We start from the raw sequence: 10,691 nt of genomic DNA on the forward strand, positions 1-10,691 counted from the left end.
GTTCCATACAGTTTTAATAGTCTATTCTGGGTTCACTTCGGATAGTGCTTTGCGGCTTCCGAACATTTCGTAACATTCTAATAAAATTAGGGCACTTTAGCAGTGAAGGTAATAGGGTACCGTTTACGCTAGGGTATTACCGATCCGTTTTAAATGTGCCACAATATGCGTGCGGTAACATGCAGTGGCTGAAAACTCACAGGGTCCCCTTTGCATTCGCCTAAGACGACTCGAAGCCGAAAGCCGTCGTCGTCTTTCTCTTCTCAGTCTATGTATTGACTCTCCCCCTGCTCCTCAGAGAACTTTCTGCATCTAACTTGGTTTTGCACTGCCTCCGTGATCGGCCCACATTTTACCAAGCGACGATTTCATGTGGTGACGTCACAAATTTAGGCGATCTGTGACGTGACGATGACGTCATATCGTGGCGATTTTTTGCATCACTCGTGTTGACGCCGACGCCGCGGGACGACGCCGACGGTCAATTTTCCCGTTTGATGAGGCACCTAGGGTTTTCGCCTTAATAAAGGTCTTGCAGATGCCCCGACCGCGACGGTACGGCATTTCCGTGCTTACCATACGGCAAACCGGCATTGCTAAAACACCCTATTGATAGTGCGTGCTTCTCTGTCGAAATAATGCGAGCATATTCGTCTGTAAAAACTCGTGAAATCTTGCATATTTCGGTTTCGGAACTTCTTATCACGTTTTCATAAAATTAGGTATGGGTGCCATTTTAACACCATGCAATGGCGAGCATATGGTCTTTTGAAAAGCTAGGATCCCAGACTAGCACAGCAAGGTTGAACATATATAGTTTGGCCATACGACGGGAAACGACCGCACAAAATTTACCGCTACGTGCGTTAACAAAGATCCTGCACTGGTTCACGACTGGTTGCGCCGGAATTGGCATATAGCTGGCGTTGCCGTTAATAAAGATTTAACGTCCCCTTTTCCCAATCGCTATGCGCGTGGCGTAAATCCAGCATTATTACAAGGGCGGACACACATCTTGCCAAGGTGGCCATCTTGTTTTTACAAATATAGGTTTAATTTTTATTATGTGAAAATTAAATCATGCCTTGAAAATAAAAATAAAAAGTGAGCATAGGCATCAGCACCAGGTCAGGGAGCTTATATAACCTAACAGCATGAGCAGCCAATAGTAGAAAGCTACGTTGGTGAAGTTAGTTTCTGCGTCTTAGGTGTGCTCTAGCATATTTCTAGTTAATATATCCCTCAGGTTAAACGATCAAGTGAAAATGCTAGCCCGCTCATGTTATTACGCGCAAAGGTACAGCTTTTCTTTAGCTTCAACTCGAGATCCGCTCCCCGTCGTCGCGTATACCTGATAGCCTCCCACGACAACTTGCTTGTAAAGCATATTTATGTTTCCCGGCGATTTTTTTCAAATTAACATAACCATAGTCCAGCAATCGGACTCACTCTTCATCATCAATAGACTTCCAGGAAACCGTCGACATAAAAACTAGATAAATGGTAGATGGTCGGGCATTCTTCATTTACATTGCATATTAAAGCCAAGTATAATAAAAAAATTGCAGCACGTCAGAAGTAACCCGTAACACTTAAGAAACATCATGCTCTACAGTGCCTTTCGAAACGGAAATGACTTTTGTGCTTCGTTTCTGCTCCTTGGGAGGACTTCAGGTTTCATTGTAGGTTTTTTTAGGAGAGTGTGAAAGATTCAATAGTCAAGCAATTCAAATATGATGCTCGAAATCTAAATCTCAAGGGGGGACACTTGCAAGGTGTGTCCCCCTCAGCCTGAACACAAGCGGGGTCAGGACCCCCCTGACCTCCCATGATTTACGCCACTGGCTATGCGATTCTCTTCTAAGTGAACATTACGGCTCCTTCGGAGTATTGCTGTTAATCTCTAAATAATCTTTCGAAAAGAAACACAGAAAAAAATTATGCGTGGCTTTAATCGACTTAACGTCAATCCCGGCCGCGGCGGCCGCATTTTTCGATGGTGGCGAAAAAAATGCCCCCACCTCCCCGAAGGGAATCGTGAGGAAATGCGAATGCATTTCTTGCGCCGAGAGTACACGGCGTAGTAATTTTAATGGTGTAAAGCTGGACACCGACGCGCTCGAGTGTCTCCCTTTTGGGCGCCTCTTTCAACGAACGCTCCCTACGTGCGTTCGTAATCACCTTAGGGATGTTGCCACCGCCTTCAATGCAGCACAAACGCGTTTAGAATGCGCTGTTTTCAGGCTGTGCCAAGGCAGCACAAACGCTACAAACGCGTTTCAAACGCACTGCATTGAGGCGGTGGCGCAGGGAGGAGAGAGAGCGAACGGCGAGAGAAGGAGCGGCGAAGCACTGCACCTACCCCCTCCTACACTCTCTCCACACACGCGGGAGCTCCGCCGAGCTCCCGCGATGCGAGCGCCCTCACACGCCAGAGCGCGCTCCTCCTCTCCACTCACTCTCGCTACTCCGCCCGCACCACCTGCTCCGGTTGCTAGGGGCGAGGATAAGCGCGCGCGCCCGTAGCTGTTGCTATAGGAGAGGGAGTGAGAGCGGAGAGGCGCGCAGACACCGACCGACGCCTGACATAGCCCGACTAAGAAATGCATTCGCATTTAAAATGCCTGAGGCCCACGGAGGAAGGTGCTGAGGCCCGTGTACTCACATTTAGGTGCACGTTAAAGAACCCCAGGCGGTCAAAATTTCTGGAGCCCTCCACTACGGCGTCCCTCATAGTCATATCGTGGTTTTGGGACGTAAAACCCCAACAAATTAATTATTAACTGACTTAACGTCAAAAAGGCCAACGTACAACGGAGCTGAGGGGAAGCCTCAGCGATGAAATGCGAAGTGATGCAAAACTAGGTGAAGATGGGCATGGCTTAGCACTGAAGGAACCTCCTCTTCGTTTGACCACCCGTATGTCTCCAACCTCCAACTTCTCACCCTCACTTCCCTTTCCCACCCATTGCTATACTATACTATACGTGTCTATGCTGTGCTTTACCCTCTCCCCTCCTTATTTCTCTCCTCACCCTCACATCACTTCTCACGCTCACTTCCCTTTCGCACCACTTTGCTATATTATACTATACATGACTATGCCATGCTTTACCCTCTCTTCCGCCCCCTCCTCACCCCCACGTCACTCCTGCTCACCCTCTATTCCCTTTCCCACCCCTTGCTATACTATACATCGCTATGTTTTTAAGATCTCCACTCACCCTCACTTTCCTTTTTCTCCGCCTTGCTATGCTTTGCCCTCCCCCCTCCTACTTTCCATCCGCCTCACTTCCCTTTCCCACACCTTACTATACTACACATGGCTATGCTATGCTTTTATAATCTCCCCTCCTCCAAACCCTCACATCGCTCCTCCTCACCCTCACTTCCCTTTCCCACCTTCTTGCTATGCTGTACTATACATGGACATGCTTCATTCTCTTCCCTCCTCCTCACCCTCCTTCGCCAGGCAGCGGACGATACTCGTCCCGTTTGAGCTCGCCTTTAACAGCTCCGCCGTAAAAATCATTTTCTCGTACGTTTAGGAAAATTGATAACAGTTCAACATTTCTATGCCAGGCAGATTGCCTACGAGAAGGCATGTGTTTAGAAAATGTCAATGGGGTAAGGTTTATTGGCACGTAACAAACAGCCACAGTGAATACGGAAGAAGAGTATACGTATATACGTGGTTTGTATACGTATGGCTGGATCTCATCTTTGAGTATTTCCTCAAGCAAATCTTCTGATGGTGTGCAGGGCCACGACCGCTTGCGTTAGAGCAGTGTCCCCTTCACGCGCCGGCTCGTGACTTTGCTTGCTGTTCACTGAAAACGACTCGCACACCATCAGGGACGTTGACTGAAAAAAACATGACTTGAAAGCTCGCGTCGGCTTGCGATTGATTCATTGCCACTCCTCCTGCCAGACGTATAGCGACTATTGCAATTGTAGAGTGATCTCCCAACGTCTTACAGTGACAGGATCCTGTCTACCTGACGCTGTGTTAGTTGGTAGCTGACGTTTCAGGACGTCCTTGGGCTGGCGGGCGCCCATCATGGCAAGCCAGCCACCGAAGAAGGCGTTAGCCTTCGATGTCGTTGTCCCTGAGGGGGCAAGTCCCGAAGACGTCGTTGACGCGACGTCTTCAATAGTAGGAATCGAAGAAGTATACTGCGTTCAACACTTCGGAGGCCGGAACTACCAAGTTACCGTCAACAGTGAAGCCGCTCTGGCTCAAATCGTGGACGCGTCGCACCTCAACATCCGAGGAGAACGCGTCGCCATTGTGCCCCTGGGCCCTCAAGTAACACAGGTCACCGTTCTCTTTCTGCCGTGCCGCGTCCCCAGTGAGGCCCTCGCCCAGGCGTTGTCTCCTTACGGGAAGGTGCTCCATATTACCAGAGGACTTATGGGGTCGCGCCCGACCGTGACCACTGGAACGCGGTACGTCCGCATGGAAATGAAATCGTCGTCCCCTGTGCCAAACTACCTGAGGGTGGCAGGTCACCGAGTGACCTGTGACTACAAAGGTATTCAGCGCGTGTGTCGACGTTGTGGAGAAAGTGGCCACTTCAGGATGAACTGCACGGCGCCGTTTTGCGGGAGGTGCGGCACCTATGGCCACGACGGAAAGGGCTGCTCCCTTCCGTGCCGTCGTTGTGGAGACCCCCATGCTACCGTCGCCTGCACCATCCGAAGATCGTACTCAGAGGCAGCCTCTAAGGACTTTCCGCCGCTTCAACCCGAGACGCCAGCTACGGACAAAGGCGAGGTCCTACCGACACCTGTCCCTGGCCCTGCCCAAGATCAAAACTCACAGGACGCGACGCCACATCCAACGCCCGCTGCGTCCCCGGTTAGCCCAGACCCGGCCAACGCTTGCACGGCCGATGATCAGGTGTGCGTCTCGCGCCCACCGGTCATCACCATCGAACGACATGCCGGCACTTCGCTTCACAGCGTATCTGCTGGGCGGACAGACGCCGACGACAGCGTGACGTCCGACATTAATCACGCGGCCTCCTCATCGTCTGCGAATCCTCCTACCATCGAGGAATCTCCGTCTACAGACGACAGCGTGACGTCCAGCGCTGGTCACGCGGCGTCCTCATCGTCTGCAAATCCTCCTACCATCGAGGAGTCTTCGTCTACAGCTGACGGAACCGTCCACATTGAAGACTCAGACAGTTCTTCAAGTGAGACGCCCCTGCAAATTGACGAAGACGCTACTCCCAGCGACGTCAGCCGGGAAAGTGTCGACGTTCTAGTGCCCCCCTCCGTTCGAAGTTCCAGCATCAAGCGTCACCGAGTTTCCAGCAGCGACTCGGAAACCCACAGCCGTGACAGAAGTCCCTTGCGGACACCAACGCGACCCCGGAAGCCCCGCGCCTCCGGTGCGTCGCCCGGCCGCAAGAAATGACTGAACTGCTTGCGGGGCGCGTTCACCCGCTCCCGCGCTCATTGAAGGTACTTCTGCCTTTCCGTCACTTACTCTGTATCCTTATCTTCTCTTTCATCATGGCTCTCACTTTAAAAGTCATTACATTTAATGTTCATGGTTTCCGCAACCCTCAAAAACAGGCTGAAATTATAAATATTGCGCGTTCAGCATCTTGTGACCTACTTTTTCTGCAGGAAACTAACTTTTTTCAAACTCTCAGATGTTCTGACATTCAAACGCGCATTTAACATTGATTGTTACTTTTCGTTCGCTAGCACGCGTTCGACCGGCGTCGGAGTTATTGTTTTTAACCGCAGCCTTCTGCGTGACCACCATGTCACTTTCGATGCCTTTGGACGCGTGCTGGCGTTCGACTGCACGTTTTTTTCTTTGCGCATCAGATTTGTTGGCGTCTATGGGCCGGCGGTGTCCGCAAACTCTGCCGCATTTTTTCGCTCCCTTGACACTTACCTTTTAAATTCTCGACATTTGGTACTTTTAGGAGATTTCAACTGTGTCTTAGACTCCCACACTGACGTCCGAGGTCCAGGTCGAGGCCGGTCTAACTGGAATGCCAAAGAACTTGAGCGTCTTGTACAACAGTTGTCACTGACAGATGTATATGACCGTACGTATGGCGGGAGGTATGTTTATACTTGGCGTCGCGCGACGTCGAGCAGTCGACTTGATCGAGCATATGTATCCCCCAGCCTCATGGCATTTGTACGCGATGTTGAGGTGCTGTCACTACCACCTACGCCCGTGTATATAAGTGACCACCGCCCGGTTGCGCTGACCTTACACCTGCCTGCGTGGACGCCGGCGGTTCAGAGGCCATGGCGTCTGGATTGCCGCGTCCTTCAAGACTTTCAAACGGCCCAAGGTTTGTCCCGAGCACTACACGCATCACTTATTGGCGCAAATCTCACTGACTGGGATCATCTGAAAGAACAATGGCGTCACCATTGCAGTGCGTCGGGTAGGGCACTTCGCGCTCGTGTGACACAGGACGCCAACGTTTTAATGCAGAAAATCCGCATTGCCCACCGGGACCCATGCCCCTCTCCCGTCATGCGTGCATGGCAAGCAGAGCTAGTAGACAGGTACCAGCGTATCATGCGCGCCTCTTCACTCTCAGCGGCAGCTTGGCGCTGTAGACGTGCGCCATGTGCACACCCTGAGGTCCTCCGGTATGCACGCCGGGCGCTCATCCGTCCGTGCGGCTCGCCTGCTCACACGCTACGCCCCATAGCTCCTGCCCCTACTGGCTCACGCGACTTCCAGGCTTTCACGCGCCACTTTGAATTTATGGCTCAGTCAGCTACTAGCGTAAGTTCTGCCGCAGGGGGTTCTTTGCACTCCCTCCTACAAGATTTACCCCGTTACTCCAACGCGGATTCTGACACTCTCCTATCGCCACCATCGGATTCTGAAATCAAAGATGCCTTAAATGCAATGAAAAAGGGTTCGGCCCCTGGACCCGATGGCCTCCCCGTCGAGTTCTACATCGAGTTTTGGCCCATTATTGGCCCATTTATGTCACGTGTCATCAGGCGCTGTTTCCACGATCTTTCCCTCCCGCACTCTTTCCGTAGCGGCCGTATCACACTTATACCCAAGAAAGACTCCCAATCCATGCGACCCGAAGATTGGCGCCCCATCACCCTTCTCAATGCAGATTACAAACTCCTGGCTAACATTCTGGTACGCCGCATCAGTCCGTCTCTTCCATCGCTAATAGCTCCCCACCAAGTCTGTTCCATTCCAGGCCGCGACATTCATAGTCATACCTGGCTCACGCGTGACATAATACAGTACACCACTGGACGATGCGCCCAGGGGTTACTGGTTTCCTTAGATCAGGAAAAAGCTTTTGACTTCGTTGAACATGCCTATTTATTCAACGTCTTACAATCATTCGGTTTTCCTGACAAGTTCATTCGCCTCATTCGTGCTATGTACGCTAACTCCGAGAGTACCCTTTTCCTAGATTCGCGCGAGAGCCGCCCATTCCAGGTTACACGAGGAGTCCGTCAGGGTTGTCCTCTCTCCCCCGTCTTATTCGTCCTTGCCTTAGAGCCCTTTTTAAAGGCTATCGAACGAGATCCACAGATTCGTGGCTTACCCCTTCCTGGCCGCACTGAAGTTAAGGTAACTGCCTATGCCGATGATATTACTCTGTACATACACAACGAACAGTCACTGCAGCACGTCCTGAATGCCTTTTCCCATTTCGGTGAGATTTCCGGTGCTCGTTTAAACTTGTCAAAAAGTCAGTATTTCTTCATTGGAAACCCTGCCGGACGTATTAACATCACGTTGCCTTTGCAATGGTCTCCCACCATGGAGATACTAGGTGTCACTTATAATGCTTTCGGTATACACGAAAATATCTGGGCATCTGTTATAAAATCTCTAACAGAAAACATAGAGGCTGCTAAGCACTTCGATTTTCCCCTTTTAGAACGCCGGTACTTGTCGCAATCGGTCTACCTCGGCAAATTTTGGTACTTATGTCACACCGTCAAACCCCCGCTCCGCGTTTCACAGAAAGTTCAGCGTTTAATCACCTCGTTCTTTTGGTCTGGCGGTACGGAATTATTATCGCGCCCCACGTTAGCGCAACCGCGCAGCCGAGGAGGCTTCGCGTTCCCAGACGTGGCCGTTACGGCTTCCATACTGTCCCTCCGCACTTTATTGCGCGTTTTAAATAATGATGGTACGCCTGCGCAGACACTCGCGCGTTACCACCTGGGCCCATCCCTACGTGTCCTAGTGCCCGCTGGTCCTTTCAACTGTGGTCCGCAGTCCTCTCACTTACCGACTGTGTATCGTGCCCTCCTAGCCTTCCACCGCCGTCTAGAGACTACATGCCCCGAGATCGATGTAGCCGAAGCGAAAGTAGTGGACACAATGGCCGCCCTAGTGCAGCCTTTAGTACCCCGACACCGGCTAGCGGTAATGAGTCGCCCGTGGAAGCACATGACCGCAGCGGCGTTGCCGGGTCACCTTCGTGACTTCGTTTGGCGATGGGGCTGGGGCTTGCTCCCAACTCGAGATCGGCTGCAACGATGGCAGGTGGTACGCAGCTCCACTTGCCCGAACTGCGTCATGGTTGAGACCAACCGGCATGCGACGATCGAATGCGTCGTCGCCCGACTTTTTTGGCGTGCGGTCCATGCTGGTTTTCGTGGACAAGGTGTCCGAGGGTTCGTGTCCGGCGGCGGGTTCCCACGAGGGCGCTTCGCGGCACTTTTACTAGTTGCCGGCCTGTTCAGCCTTTGGCGCAATCGCTGCGAAGCCGTCGCTGGGAATTGCCGTCGACGTGCTTTATGGCCGATATTGGGGCGCATGAGGCGTGAGATCCTCGCGTTCCTCTCTGAGGAGCTTTTCTTCTTGGGGGAGCGCGAGTTTCTGCGCCATTGGTCATGCCCTTTTGTCGGCGTTGAGCGTGATCGAGTTCAACTTATTTTTCGGCCGACATGGTGCTAGGCCGCACCGTCGGTTCGGAGTTTATGTGCTTGTCTTCTCGACCTTTTGATCTGTGTTCGTCACCTTGATATCTCATGTCCTAGTGAATCTACCCCCACGGCGATGTACACGATGGAAGAGAATGGTCACCCACCCATTCACCCATTTACCCTTTTACCCTATTCCCTATTGTGTCAATTGTGAGCTATGTTCGTTCGTTGTTATGTTGATCAGACTTCTGCTGATCGCCCTATGTGAAAGTGTTAGTTTTTGTGATGTACAATTGTGAAAATGTGAATGTGTCCCTGAACACTGATATGTCACGCAGGATGTATGCTCTGTACATAGTGTAAATAAATTTTTTCTAAACACAAGAAAAAAAAAACGCATCTCCACAAACTGAATGATGACGAATGGGCGAAGCCAGGTCCTATGGTCGATAATGTGTACGTTGTGGTCGCCGACTAGTATAAAGGGTTTGTGCTTGTAGGAGTTTTATATTGTTCTGTCACAATTATGATTGATATTAGTGTACTGTTCAACTTTTTTTGTGTCTCACATATATTACCCGAGCGTTGCCCCATATAATATAAATTGAGTGACATGAAGAGTCGACAACAAAGCTCGGTCCTAAGGTCCATAATGTGTACGTTGAAGTCGCCGACTAGTATAAAGGGTTTGTCCTTGTAGGTGTTTTATATTGTTTTGTCAAGATTACGATTGTTGTTCGTCTATAGTAAACCTTTTTTTGATTCACATACACAGATATGTTTCGGCTGTAGCAACGGTTTTCTAACCACCATGACAGCGGACAGTGAGCGTCGACGACAAAGCTAGGTCTTAAGGTCCATAACGTCTACGTTGAATTCGCCGACTAGTATAAAGGGTTTGTGCTTCTAGGTATTTTATATTGTTCTGTCACAATTATGATTGATATTATAGTCTATTGTTAAATCATTTTTACGGGATTTTACACGGTGCTGTGCCGTGAGCACGGACAACACCACACACCGGACAAGCCTGGACCCTAAGGTGCTTCGCCCCTAAAAGAAAATTGGGGCAGCTACGCACCACTGGTATGGTGGCTAGAGGTGCACCGGTAGTATGGTGGCCCTCTAGCCACCATACTACTGGTGCGAAGACTGATGAAGCAGTGGAGCTGTGGCTTTCCTTAGCTTAACTTTGCTCTGTCGTAGCCTAGTCGTGATGCCACCTCCTAGATCGAAATTCGGGGTCTTCGGATCTTCGCCGTCGTAGTCTCGGCCTATCTTGCTCGGAACTCCGGGTCGGCACGTCGTCGCCGAGCCCGTTCTCGATCAGCTTCCCGCTGCCTTTCCTTCCGCGCCGCTTCTTGAGTCAACTGCTTCTTCATCCTAGGCATAATCGTAGCAAAACCTATAATGCTCCGCGCCGATATAGTGCACGCCTTTATACCACTCGGCATCATAGGTCGGCAAACTCACTCATGAGTCGACTCTCTCAGACTCACTCAGACTCAGATCGAGCCGTGAGTCTGAGTCTGAGTGAGTCCGGGTGAGTAATATTTTGGTGAGCTTGAGTCCGAGTGAGTCCGGTCGAGAAAAATTTTAGTGAGTCTGAGTCCGAGTGAGTCCGGTTGAGGAAAACTTTTGGTGAGTCTGAGTCCGAGTGAGCTGTAAGCCCAAAATATATTTCTTGAGTGAGTCTGAGTGAGCTCCACACCTTTTTGCCGACCTATCGTTCTATCTACACTACTTCAGCGTTACTATCAGCCTTATGACGGCTCACGTTTATG

Source organism: Rhipicephalus sanguineus, chromosome 1 (assembly GCF_013339695.2).
Source record: "Rhipicephalus sanguineus isolate Rsan-2018 chromosome 1, BIME_Rsan_1.4, whole genome shotgun sequence".
Classification (NCBI taxonomy): Eukaryota; Metazoa; Arthropoda; class Arachnida; order Ixodida; family Ixodidae; genus Rhipicephalus; species Rhipicephalus sanguineus.